Here is a 14473-nt window from a genome sequence, read left to right as displayed (position 1 = left end):
GCATCTGACACAATTTGATTGCTCCCACAGCATCCTGTTTATGAAAGAGAGTAGTTGTGGTTTTAGAAGTCCTGATTATCACTTTCTGGATTCTGGCTCTGTAGTCCTGGTGATGCCCCAACCTTTTCTCCTTGCCTTTCCTCCCCAACTGGAGTTGTGTAGCCACAGCTCAACAGGTGGAAAGATCCATACAACCCTGAGTTTGTGCAGAGCAGAGTTGTCTCGCCTCCATTGGTTGCCACTTACTCTCATCTTGGGGAACATTATGCTAGATCTCTGCTCTTTCTGATGTAGTTTTGGAATGTAGGTGAGCTTTGGTGGGGTTAGGTCTGGAGTCAAAGACCAAGAAGAAATTCTTGAGATGTCTTTGGTGCAAAAAGGTGGTTTTATTAAAGCACTGGGACAGGACCCATGGGGAGAAAGAGCTGTTGCACCAGTGTTGTAAGGGGTGACTGATTATATACTTGGGAGTTGGGGGAGGTAAGGACAAAGGGAAGTGTCCAAAAGGACTTTCAAATGCTAAAGACCCTCAGGATCTTGGAGGCCTTGTTCTTATCAAGCTAAGGTGTTTTTTTGTTTTTTCATTTTTTTGTTTGTTTGGTTTTTGCTGTTGTTGTTTTCCCCTCTAACAAAAAATTAACATCAAGACAGTTGAGAGGTTCCCGGAAGAATATCCCACATATCCCACCCAGGAGTGGAGGAGAGGGGGCAGTCGCAGGGTTTCAGCTTGTGTTTTGCCCTCAGCTAGCCTTCTGCTACCTCACCATTTCCCCTGAACAACTTTGACCCTTCAGTCTTTAAGTTTGTTGAAGGTGGAAGGTCTTATCTTCTATAACATCTTCCTGCTGAAGAGATGTGTGTAGAGATGTCCTTACCTGTGGGTCAGTATTGCTGAGTTGGGGAACATATGGGGGGAGTTACTAAAGGGAGAGGCATCTGAATCCAATGTGGTCAACATATATGAACCTCCTTGAGTAGAAAGGATCACCTCTCAGCTGGAAGTTATGGCAGTGAAGGAGTCTTGGCTCCAGACTGGGAGACAGCAGAAGAGACAACAAAATAAGTTAATAATGAGAAAAAGAAGCCTGATAGAATGCCCATTGATTGTTGACCCCAATTTTCCTCCAGCCCAGGAGTTTTAACCCATCCTTGAAGGAGAGGGGTTGTTTAAAGCGCTATGACCACCTCCTCCATTAAAGGTTCCTGTAGGAGGGATGCATCCTAGGCTACAGAAGGGTGCCTGGCATATGGACATTGAAGGTCATTCCATAGGTCATTGCCTTGAATCTGCCCTTTCTAATCCATGGAAAAAACTAGAAAAGTTTTATAGGGGGAAATTTCTCAATTTTATAACTTAAGTAGTTTGAGGAAAAGTTTTATAGGGGGAAATTTCTCAATTTTGTAACTTAAGTAGTTTGAGGACTTTGATGGAAAACAGTAAAGACAGATACCCATCATGATCTAAATGATATTCCAACACATGTAGTCCTTATGATGAAGTTTTAGAATATAAGTGAGTTCAGTGGGGTGAGTCTGGAGCCGACGACCAAGAAAGAATTCTTGAGCTGTCTTTGGTGCAAAATGCTGGTTTATTAAAGCATGGGGACAGGACCTGTGGACCGAAAGAGCTGCTGCCCCAGGGTTGTGAGGAGTGGCCCATTATATACTTGCAAGTTAGGAGGGATCAGGGATAGTGTAAGTCTCTAAGGAATTTTGGAAGCAAGGTTTCTAAGACCTTGAGGGGCTAGCTGTTGTTGGGAAATGGTCATTTATTATTGTCTAATAAAACCTTAGTCATGAGACCCTCCAGGTGTATATTGGTGGGCCATATGCTTGGGGATGATTGCCAGCACGTATTTTGGAGGGTTTAGAGATAAAGGAAGTTTCTAATGGAATTTTTATATATTAAAGTAGACTTACAGGATCCTGGTTGGGCTGGGGGAGGGCGGTCAGGCTAGGTTTGCCTTTTGCCCTTTGCAAAGTATTGGGGTGGGGACAGTTGAGTCCCTAGAGGAATGTCTCTCTGCCTGTGTCAAGAACTTGTCAGTGGGCTCTAGGGAGTAAGGAAATTTAATAACTTTCTTCTGTCTTTGTTTCCCACATCACTTAGAGACAACTTTCCTAGAAAATTATCCCCAGTTGGGTTTTAGTTCAATCCGGTACTGGTTTTGGCTGGCTCCCAGGGGAGGTCCCATGACCCAAAGCTGGTAGATCAGGCATGTGGAGGGGACCACATTAGAACAATCAGGAGTCACACACAAGTCTTAAGATTGGCAGCTGGCCTGGTGACTAAGGTGGCTGTCCCCTGCCGAAGATAGACAACTGTGTATAAGGATGGAAATAAAGAGAGGGCATCAAGTTTCTGGGTCTAATTACAATCCTGGCCAGAGGACAGACTTCCAGCCAAAAGGCGGTCTTTCTCCTTCCTGTAGAATAGCTATGGCCTGGAGGATTTTAGCCCAAGCAGTTGACATTAAAGTGTACCCATAAGACCATAGATCTTGAAGAGCCTCTGGAATGAGAGTAAAGGAAGGGGAGAAAAAGTACTCACCAAGTTTGCATTGAAAGCTCAGAGTCCAGATGAAAAGACTCAAGCCCCACATTGGGCGCCATATGATGTAGTTTTGGAAAGAAGGTGAGGTCCTATGGGTTGAGGTCTGGAGCCAATGACCAAGAAAGAATTCTTGAAATGTCTGTGGTGCCAAAGTTGGTTTTATTCAGGCATGGGAACAGGACCTATGGGCAGAAAGAGCTGCTGCACTGGGTTGTGAGGGGTGACTGATTATATACTTGGGAGTTGGGGGAGGTAAGGACAAAGGGAAATGTCCAAAAGGACTTTCATATGCTAAAGAAGACCCTCAGGATCCTGGAGGCCTTGCTATTATCAAGTCAAGGTTGTTTTTCCCTCTAGCAAAGCATTAACATTAAAACTATGGGAGCTTCCTGGAGGAATGTCACTCATGTCCCACCCAGGAGTTGGGGAGGGGGAGGTTAGGTGGCAGGACATCAGCTGGTGTTTTGTCCTCAGCTAGCCTTTGGCTCCCTCCTCAATTCTGTCATCTACTGCTTTTTTTCCCTTGGTGATCTTCTTTATCTTCTTTCTCTCTTTCTTTCTCTCTCCTTCCTAACATTCTACTGCTTCTCCCACCTCCATTCTCTGCTCCTTTTCTACTTACACTACCTGGTTCAGATTTCTGCTGTCCCTTAGTCTGTCTTGCTAATCTTGGAAGATTATACAAGATAAACCAGGGACCTAGAGATGCACGTCAGGAACAGCTCTTTAAATTTCAAAAGTGGTGAAGGATGTGTTCTGCTCTGTTTTTAGTATACACATTTTGTATCTCAGTTTTTTTTTTAAATCATATTTATCCACTCTTGATGACTATTTGCATGATTTTAGCCACTTTAGTTAGGTGGGAGTGACTGATTTCTTTTCTAGGTCAGCTCCCTTCTTCTTTCTCCATTAAGATTCCATGGAATTCAGAATAGGAGAGAAATTTCGAGGGTTTCAAGGTAGAGCTTTTGGGGTATGTGACGAAAGAGGGGGGATTGAAGGCTATGACCAAATTTGTGCATCCAAACCCAGTAGAATAATAGCCAGTAGCCCATTTTTTTTGAACGCATACTATATGCCAAGCACACTGAGAGCATTTTATACACACTAACTGATGTTGGAAGTTGGCATGATCTTCCTTTCTGTATTGGCTTCATTTTCCCCAAGGTTCTTGGTAAAAATTTCCTTCATGTGATTTCATACTCAGCATGCCTTAAATATAAGGATAACAATTCGCCCACGTCTTGGTGGTGAAGGTCCCTGCTACAGTGGGATGGTGTTCTCTTGGAAGAATAACTGAATGGCTTCATTAAAGAATTAAATTAGGTAAAAATAAATAAGCCTTTCTCTATTTAAAATATTATTTCTAGTCTATCATTTTTAGTATCTCTAAAAATGTTAGAAAAAAAAATCATTCTTTGTAGAAACTGAATTTGTCCCAATACTGACAGCCATGGGGAAGTTGGGAAGAATTGATAATTGTGTTGGAAAAAGTTTCCTTGGTGATGTGTGGGTGATGCTTGTGGAGGGGTATAGAGAAACAAATAGTCCTTCTTGTTGGCTGGAGTTCATCCTGGCCAGTTTCTAAGCAAAGTACTTCTGAGACATGCTTTTGGCAGATAGATTCACTTGTGACGGAGGAAAAGATTTTTCTCTCGATGGCCAGAAGTTCACAACGACCTCTTGTTTTTGAGAAATGGTATATTGTAAAATACAAAACAAAACAAAAATAAATAGAAACCCAGAGTACTTTTACAATATAGGAATTTCTTTTTTACACGATAGAATCTCAATTCTCTTGGCCTCTACTGGGGAGATATTTTGATGTTCCTCTCTTTCTTCTTTCTAAAATAACCTTTTATATTGTAGCTCTTGCCAAAAAAAAAAAATACCTTTGATTTTCTTGGCCTTTTCCACTGAATTGGAAAATTTGGTTCCATTCTCTTAGCAGGTAAATAGCCTTAAAACCATTCATGGTTCTGTCAGGGTAGAGAAGAGCTGAAAAGCATTACATATGTTCCAAGTTAAGAGAGGCCAATCTTTTGCTGTTTTCAAGTGGTTCCTTCCCCTCCCTTCTTCTATTAAGGGCTCTACCACAATGGAGCTTTAATCAGCTTCATTGATTTAAAGCTAATTTGCACTTGGCTTCAAGGTTAAGGTCCACAGCACAAGCTGAAGACCTTTAAATCAGAAGTCAGAATGAAAAGGCTTAGGTATATCATATTGTCTGCTGTGTATAAGAATGACAGCTCTTGATGGCTGTGAATTAACTATTGGGAAAAAAGGCACAAAGCCAGTTTTTCTTCTGTGTTAATATAACCTCTGCTAGCTGAGTTATACAGCATTGCTATCAACATTTCTGCTTCATCATGTAAATTGATGGAGTTGGCTGAAAATACTTTGGTATTGTGATGTTTGCAGCTGTCAATTTCTGCTTGGTTTCAGTTGGATTTCAACCTAATTGCCAAACTGATTCCATCTGTAATAACTTTTAACATTTATTTTTCCCAAAGGGGAAAAAAAAATGTCTTGTCTGTATTCTGCAATTAAGAAGGCGATGAAATATTCAGTGTGTGTCTCCACTCTAAATTCTTTTGTTAACTTTATCAGATAAACTATAAAATATTAACCAGGCTTGCTGTTTGAGCATGTGCAGATGGCATAATATTTACCAGGCATATTTTCAATACACATTTAATTTTATAAATTGAATTAACTATTACATAGCTAATTTTTCCCTCTCTCTTCCAAATTGATGCAACGAGCAATCGTGTTGTTGGCTGTATGTACCATGCTAGAACATTTGAGGGTAATGACATAAGCTTAGCTGTGTATATAATAAATAACATTTCCTCCAAACTTAACCACACAAAATCAAATCAAGCAGAAATAATGCTATTTTCAAAGCAAAATTATGCTGAGTAGCAATGTGTGGGTTCTTTGCTTTATTTTTTTATTTTTTGACAGTTCATTTTTTTAGATTTTCTGGAACATTTAAATAGGTAAGTTAATTTTACCCAGCTCTCCTATCCTCTGTACAATTGACCTCTAATATGTGTAGTCTTATTCTCTCTACTATTCTCAAATGTACTACTTTAGTAGCCACATTCTGTTTCAGTTCAAGCAGATTTTCTTAGAATGTGGTTTGGACCGAATCAAAGTCAAATTCTAAACCATGGTATGAAGTTCATTCTAATTAAGAACTATTTTTTTCTTTCTTACGAAACCTTTCTTCTTTATTTACCCCTCTATGTATCTGTCTATCTATTCTACTAATGAACGAAAGGCTTGATTACTGGTCAGCGGGTAAAATATCTAAATGGGTCTGTCCAACTGAGCACAGATTTCTACAGAGCCGCTCTTCATCAAGGCCTCCATGGTTTTCATGATCCATCTAGTACGGAGAAAAACAGGAAAAAAAATGTTATAATCCTGTGTGATACATATGATATTGGAGGTGCACTGTGGGGATTGGGGAAAGGAGGGGATATGGCTTTTTTGGGGAATCAGGGATAGGTGACGGTGGAGATAACAGTTTAGCTGAGACTTAACAGTTTAGCTGAGACTTAAATGTTTGCCCACCTGGACAAGGGAGGCACGGGGGATAAAGGATGTTCTGGGCAGAGGGAACGGCATGTGCAAAGTGACAGAGGTTTGAATGCTATGGCAGGTGTGTGAAGGCCACCAAGCGTGAAGTGAGATGTGGTGAAAGAAGAAATAGGGGAGATAGTGGCAGCCATTAACCGGACCAGATGTGGTGTTACCAGGACTGACAGATGTCATGATTCTATTCTATGGTCCATGCAGTCCCACGAGTGGGACATGCTAGAAACTGTGACAGCAGACAAAAGGCAAGCAGTGGAGAGGACAGAATCAGGAAGGGTGGCTGAATTCTGAGGTCCTCCAAAATTCCTTACAGACTTGCATCTTCAGGACAGAATGGAATTTGGCTTTGTGTAGGATGGAGAGGGCACAGCATTCCAAATAATTCCTTTTGAACATGGGACCTTATTTTGTACCACAAGTTGGTGGATAGGGACTCAACAGCTACACTCATGAATCATGGCCCAGTTTACACCAACCTCAAAGTTGTGGAATCTGATTTAATCACATTTCACTATGCCCTCAGAGGTGGTTTTGAAATGTCCCTCATCATCTCTCCTCCTTAATTGGCTGTGAACATAATTACTTGAAGTGTCACGCAAAGTGAAAGGATTGCTTCCCCAAAAGAGCAAGCCATCCCACCCAAGATGAGAGGAGTTTGTGGTTAAGCCTAGAAAACCCCAGTCTCCTGAGTGCAGGGGTAGGATGCATGGGAGGAGGGATACACAGGTGAATAAGGCCTCCGAGAGCTTGTCCTGGAGCTGGGGACTCAGAGTGTGAAAGCATCACATTTTAAATAATAAGTGTTAAATTATTCAAAAGAACACAACTCAGCATTAACAGGGAAGGCTGCGGATGTGAAGAGGGTGCTTATGACAGTGAGCCCAAATCACATGCACGTATTTAGTTTAGAATGTGTCTGTCCCCAGGGATGTTGACAACTGACTTCAATTTGTACGTGTACGTTAAGCATAAAACACATGTTTCATAGATAAGCTGAGACAATAATGACGGGTTATCTCAAGTGAAGGAAGGGAGAGGAAACTAAAAAGACGTTTGGGCAGTACAGGTGCAGTGCAAAACAGGATTGAAGCACAAACTTGTTCACACAGGAATGGGACTGTGGGGGCCCCGGGGTGGGGGGAGGGTTGGTGACATGCCCAAGGACCAGATTCCCAAAAAAGCAAAAAGGGTGACTTTGGGGAAACATTGTTTTAACATCACTATTTATTTATAGCATACTTTATAACATTAGTGTTTAATTCCCAAGGTAAATAGTATCATCTCCCACTACCACATTTAATTATTATTTACTGACCCCATCATCATTAGCATCCTCAAGGGCAGCCCCAGGCATAACCCTCCACCCCACCCCAAGGCTCTGCTCTCAAATCCTTCTCTGCTTTAGTGATGGTTACCTGCCCCCTTGGGGCTCAGAGCTGTTACCACCTCCCTGACAATCCCTTATGGTCATCTGCTCTAGGAAAAACAAACAAATAGATTCACACTGACGTGCTAAAATGTGAGATGTTTAATTTTAACTCTCTCTGTGCAGAACGTTCACGTTTTCACTATGGGCAGAGCCTTTCACTAAAGGAAGAGGGTTGGTTTGGATGTCCAGGCTCCAGCTGCTCAGGGAAGAAGCTGTCTTAGCAGATGCTGATCTTTCCTTCACCCCTGAGCTCTCATCACGGACAGAGTCACCTGCTGTGCCCACGGCCTTCCTCACCTCTTACCTGTCCTGTGACAACAGCCTTCCGGTTGGTCATTTCACTTTTCAAGCCTTTCCCCACAACAGGACCTAGTGAAGCTAAAAAATTCCACCAGCACATGTGTCAGAATAAATTTCAAATTACTACCCACTTAGTTGTTCCAGAATCCTCAGGAGTTTCGAATTGCCCTTTAGCACAAATTTGAACGTTTCAGGCTAACAGTGGTAGAAGATCCTTCTTCAGCTACTCTGAATAGGCCTTCTGGTACCTCCTGTCTCTACATCGCTCAAGCCAACACTTACCCACTTAAGTCCCCCATTTCCCCTAAATTCTCACGTTTTCTCATCCCCTATCCTCCAACCTATGTCTGGTGTTCAGAATACATAATCACTCTTCTCAACCTTCATTTCTTTCTAAGCCTGCCTTCTCGGTTCACACACCTTTTCCATACAGTTTCATGGCTTTCTTAGATGCTGTGGCTTATGGCTACATGTTTCCTGATGCGTTGCTGCCGATGTGTAATTTTTAATATTGAGATTGCCTTGCACTTCTTGGTAAACAAGGAATTACCAACATCATTGTGAGAGCTTCCTTTCATAGAGCCCTTACTATAGGCGAGATATCTTTCATACATTATTAATAATTACACCAGGCAGTTGTCATTATTACTGCTTTGTCAACAAGAAAACCAAGGCAAACAGGGGTTAGGAAACTTGACCAAATTTAGCTAGTAAGTGGCAGGAGCAGCGATTTTCATCCCGCTCTCTTTGTTGAAACCCTGCCTCTCTATCACTTCCATATTATTCACATTTGTACTGGTCTATGTAGGGAGAAGGCTTGCTTTTGTTGTCAAGGGTTTCTTTTATGAGTCTTGAAAGCCTAGTAAACATGACTTTCTTAGGACCTGCCCTTTAAAATTAAAAACAGAAGATTTAGATACTATTAATGTGACAGGCATTTGCAAGCACTGCTTAATTCACTTCACATCAGTCTCTGGTCACATGACAGTAATGTAATTTCACCCGATCACAGCCACACGAGAAGCTGACAGCCTGATGCCCTGGGAACGGAGTCCTATACTTAAATTCCCCAAGCCTCATTTTGAAGATTTATGCTATCATATCACAAAAATGTATCTGATAGCATCAAAAATACAAAATTGGTTGTGGTCGTTATTCTACATGTCTACTTATTGATTATATATTGACGTGCAGTCAGACTTGTCTAGGTTAAGCAAAGGATAGACTGGGAGATAAAATTAAAAGGAATAAAATATAACACTTTAATTGCATTTGTGGCCAAGGGACCTGCATTATCCAGCGACCACCGTGTAACAGTGTACTTCATGTTCCATGATTTACCTTGCTGATAATTGCTTTGCACTCCTAATAAATTAACCCACAGAAAATCCATTCATCTGCATCTTCTTTTTATGCAGAGCTAGAGGAAAAAGGACCAGTATAGCAATTTGAGTGGCAATCATGCACTGATTGTAGCAAAGAAAGTAGCATGGTGAGCGTCTTAAGCATTCTGAAAGCATTTCTTTGTAAGAAAGGAAGAAGGAAAAAAAGAAGAGAGCGCTTTTGTTAATTAAGTTCTGTTTTTTTGTCTTATTTGCTATGGAGACTCTATTATATTCTAGGTCAAAAATTCTTATTTGATGCAGTGTATTTCTGGCCAGATATTTTATTTTAATTTTATTAATTTATTTGCTTTAAATATTCATAGGAAATTCTCATTGTTATGTTTAAGATTCCTGGAAGAAAAGAGAGTGTAAGTCTGTTATTGTAGACCTATGAAATTCCTTCCATAAATATTGCTCCACAATCTCACATTTTTTAAGCTGCCCAATTTTTATTAGACTCTGTAATCATGATCATTTTTTTAATACTTCTCTACTTTTATTCTGCTACTTCGTGTCCCTTCAACATTTTATGTTCCGCCCAGGGCCTTGGTATCATTAGCTCACTTGGTCTTCACAGTCAACATGGCAGAGTGGCAAGAACACGGAAAGGGTGAAGAGATGGGGTTTCTACTTTCCACCCTGCCACCAAATTGGGTAAAATATTGGCCTTATTGTTTTATTTATCTGAGTCTCAGTTTTCTTTATCTTCACATAAGGGGATTACAAGAGATGATCTCTAAGATCCTTTACAAATTCCAGGATCTACAGAAAAGATACGGTGGATGATTAAGGGTCACAGAGGCAGGTGACTTTCCCAGTTTCATAAACTGGGTAGGTAGAAGGAGGAACAGGAACTAGCTTTGCTTCTAGTAATAAAGCAAACTTGGTAACTTGATGGATCTTACTGAAGAAAAAAAAAAAAGACAAAATGCTGCTTGGTATAGTTTTGTGTTGTTTTGTTTGTTTGTTTTAAAAGCTCTGTAGATGCATCAATGAACTGGCAAGAAAATTAGAAATCCATTGGTGTGGTGTTGCAAGGTAAAATACAGGAAATCCAGTTATCCTTGAATTTCATATATAAATAACTTTCTAGCATGAGTATATCCCAAATATCAGTGGGATAGACTTATACTAAAGTTATTTACTGTTTATCTAAAATTCAAATTGAATTGGGCATCCTGTATTTTTATTTGCTAAATCTGACAACCTACTCAGAGGCTAAGAACTAAGTGAAAGCATGAGTCCAGAGAAGTAACCTAGAACTGAAGCTGTTTTCACAATGAAAATATTTGTTGAATCCCGATGATCTTGAGCTTTTCCATTCCCACAGGAGAGGGTAGAGAGGAAATTTAATAGGAGAGCCATTGAATAAAACTAGAAAGCTACATCCTCACTGTCTAGGTAACTAGAATTAAACTTTGTCGCTGTTCTGGATTGTATATGTAGAAGAGAGTTACAGTGATAGCAATAAAAATTTCCTATCTCAAACCTTAGTGTTAGCTGAGGGAAAGGAAGGAAGTCAACCCCAAGAGTTCATATCTGAATTATCTATTGACACTTTCAATAAACTCAAATCAATAATTTAACTTAAAGTGAACCTTACTTGACAATGTGACCAGACATCTAGGAGAAGCTAAGGCAAACCCCCAGGGGTAAATCCTACATTCACTGCAGGTCTCAAAGCATGCACATATGCAAACATCTAAGGAAAATAAGCTCACAAACATAACACAATGTGCAAGGAAATATGGCACTATGAATGAGAGTTACCGGAAGAAAAGGTCAATAGAATCCCAAAGATTTCAAATACTAGAATGATTACACAGGAAATATAAAATATATACTAACCATATGCTTAAGGAGATAAAAAGGAGATGGAATATGAGCAAGAGTCTTAACAATAGTCAAGTAGATTTAAAAAAAAAATCAAATATAATTTTTAAATGAAAAATATTCAATATTTGAAATTAAATATTTAACGAATGATATAACCAGAAGATGACATCTATATACATGAGGATGTGTTGACATATATTTGAAGAGTATTATAATCCAGAAAAAAGAAAAATAGATGTAAAATAAAAAAGGTTAAAAGAATTTGGAGCTCTTAAGAAAAAGAGAGAGAAAAATGAAGGAGAAGAAATTGTTAAAAAAATAATAGCTGAGAATTTTCCAGAACAGTTTAAGGTCCCCAGTCTTCAGAGTCAGGGACCAAAACAAATGCCCCAGGATACTTAAAAGAAATCTAGCTCTAGACCATTTACAGTGCAAACTCATGACACCAAAAACAAACAGAAGATCTTAATAGTAGACGGAAAAAGACTGATCATATATAAAGAAGTAACCAGATAATTAATAGTTAAAAGAAAGTTGAGATAGTTATACTAATATCAGATAAAATGGACATTAAGTGAAATAGTGAACTAGAGGTAAAGGGTGATCATGAACTAATAAAAATTTCTAGTTAACCACATCTATCATTTTAAGAGATTTAAAAAATATCACTTTGTAATTGGCAGATCAAGCAAATTGAGAAATCGGTAAAGATAGAAAGATGTGAAGAAAAGAATTAACAAGTGTTCATTGTGGCCCTCATATTTATTTTAATTATTCATGAGAAATAAACAGACCTTATGCTGGGCCATGAAATAAAGCTTAACAAATTCCATAGACTTGAACTCATTCAGATAATTTCTTTGAGTACAAAATAATTGAGTTAGAAATTAAGACCAAACTACAGCCAACAAAAATGCAGACACTTGAAGAGCAAGAAACATATTTAGTAATAAAGCATGGGCCAATAAGAAATTATAATAAAATTAGAACATATTTAGAACAGAACAAAAGAAAATATACTATATATCATAACTTATGGCCTATAGCAAAGTTGATACTTAGAGGAAAGTTTATAGTTTTAAATGATTATATTAGAAAAGAAAAAAGAGAGGATATTAATGAGCTAATATTTTAATTTATAATACTATAAGAAAAAAAACCCAGAATATCACCTAAAAGTGTAGATCAAATGGAAATTATGATAAAAATGGAAAACAAATGCTTAATAGAATCCACAAAGCCAGAAGTTCTTCTAAAAGAATCCACTAGCCAAATTGATCAAGGAAAAAAGAGGACACACAAATACTAATTTAGGAATAAAAGAGGCCAGTATTGCAGAGTCTGCATACATTCAAAGAACAATGAACAGCATTAAATATGTTGAAGTCTTATTAGAATCAGAAAAGTTTCCCAAAATATAATTTACCACAATTAACAGAATAAGAATAGATAATCATAATAATTGTGTAACCATTAAAGAAAGTGATTCATCAGTTAAAAACCTCTCTTCTCTACACACACATACACACACACATACAAAAAAGCAAACAAAATGAAAAACAAAACATTAATCCAGAGGGTTTAGTCAATGCATTTTATCTAATAGTCAAAGAATAAATTATTCCAATTTCATGCAAACTATTGTAGAGAATAGAAAAGGAAATCTCACAGATGACAGTTTCCTAAACAAAACATTAATAAAATAAACCACACAATATAAAAAGAAGATAATATGTAACAAAGCTGTCATTCTTCCAACTATAAGGAATGCAAGGCTGGTTTTACATAAAAAATTAACTTATAATTTAACATATTAGTAATTAAGAGAGGAAGTATATATTATCCTCTCAATGGATGGAGAAAAAAGTTTTTGCTAAAATTTAGAATTTATCCATTATAAAAGTTAGAGTAAACTAAAAGTAGATAAAGTTTACCTTCAAGAAATAGATATCTTTTTTGTGGAATAATTCAGTTAATAGAAAAATATTAGAAATAGTTCCTTAAAATTAGTAATATGACTGATTTGCATACTATATTATTTCTTTTTTTACATTGTCTAGAAGTTGTTGGCACATTAAGAAAAATCAGATAAATAAGAAGACACAGTTATTATTTGCATGTAATTATATGGAAAACAGTATAATATACATTTAATTTGTTTGAATTAGTAAGGTGACATTATTATAATGTATAAAAATCAATATATATCTATGTATAATTTTAAAAGTATTAGAAAAAATTTAAAAATAGAACATAATTTATAATGGTCCCCCAAATATTAAGCATTAGGGAAAAAAATCTATAAAAGATATGCATGAATTTTACAGAGAAAATGTTAAAACTTTGTGGGACCACATTAAAAAAGCCCTAAATAAATGGAGGACTATATGATATTTAAGAACTAAGATATTCGGGGCACCTGGGTGGCTCAGTGGGTTAAAGCCTCTGCCTGCAGCTCAGGTCATGATCCCAGGGTCCTGGGATTGAGCCCCACATCGGGCTCTCTGGTCAGCAGGGGGCCTGCTTCCTCCTCTCTCTCTCTACCTGCCTCTCTACCTACTTGATCTCTGTCAAATAAATAAACAAAATCTTAAAAAAAAAAAAAAGAACTAAGATATTCAATATTATAAAGATGCAAATTCTACTGAAATTTCTGTATAGGTTAAGAGCAATTCTAATAAAAATCATAACAAAATTTTCTTTGTGATGCTTTGCAAGCTGATTCTAAAGTTTATATGGAAAAATCAAAAGCTAATTTGAGGCTGGCTACTGGTCAGGTGAAGAAACCCTCTTACCAGATACCAAGAATTAACATAAACAGAATAATTAAGACAATATGATACTTGCCAATGGGCCAACAAAGAGAACAGTGGAATTTAACAGAAGGACTCATATATATGAAAATTTGATTTATGACTCAGTTGTCTTTGCAGGACACCAAGAAAAGCACAGATATTTTTCCACAAATGGCAGTAGAACCATATCTGTTTAGTAATATGATGAAATTGGACCTCTGATTTTACACCATATACGGATATCTGTTCCAAGCTGGTTAAAGACCTACATGTGCAAGGAAGAACTGTGAAACATGTAGAAGATAATGTCGAAGCTGATTTTGATGATCTTAGTGCAGGAACAGATTTCCTTAAAAAGAAGCAAGAGCACAAACCATAAAAAAAAAAAAAAATTGACTTCAGTAAAATTTAGAACTTTTGTTTATAAAAAGCCTTGCTACAGAACATGAAAATACAAGCCTCTGACTGAGAAAAGATATTTAGCACATAGAGGTAAAAATAGATTCATGTTCAGAATATATAAGGAATATATACAATCAGAATAGAAAGGCAAGCCACCTGGACAGTA

Source organism: Lontra canadensis, unplaced genomic scaffold (genome assembly GCF_010015895.1).
Source record: "Lontra canadensis isolate GAN:19392208 unplaced genomic scaffold, GSC_riverotter_1.0 scaffold21, whole genome shotgun sequence".
NCBI classification, from domain to species: domain Eukaryota; kingdom Metazoa; phylum Chordata; class Mammalia; order Carnivora; family Mustelidae; genus Lontra; species Lontra canadensis.
The sequence above is the reverse complement of the archived record's forward strand: the minus strand, read 5'-3'. Positions refer to the sequence as shown.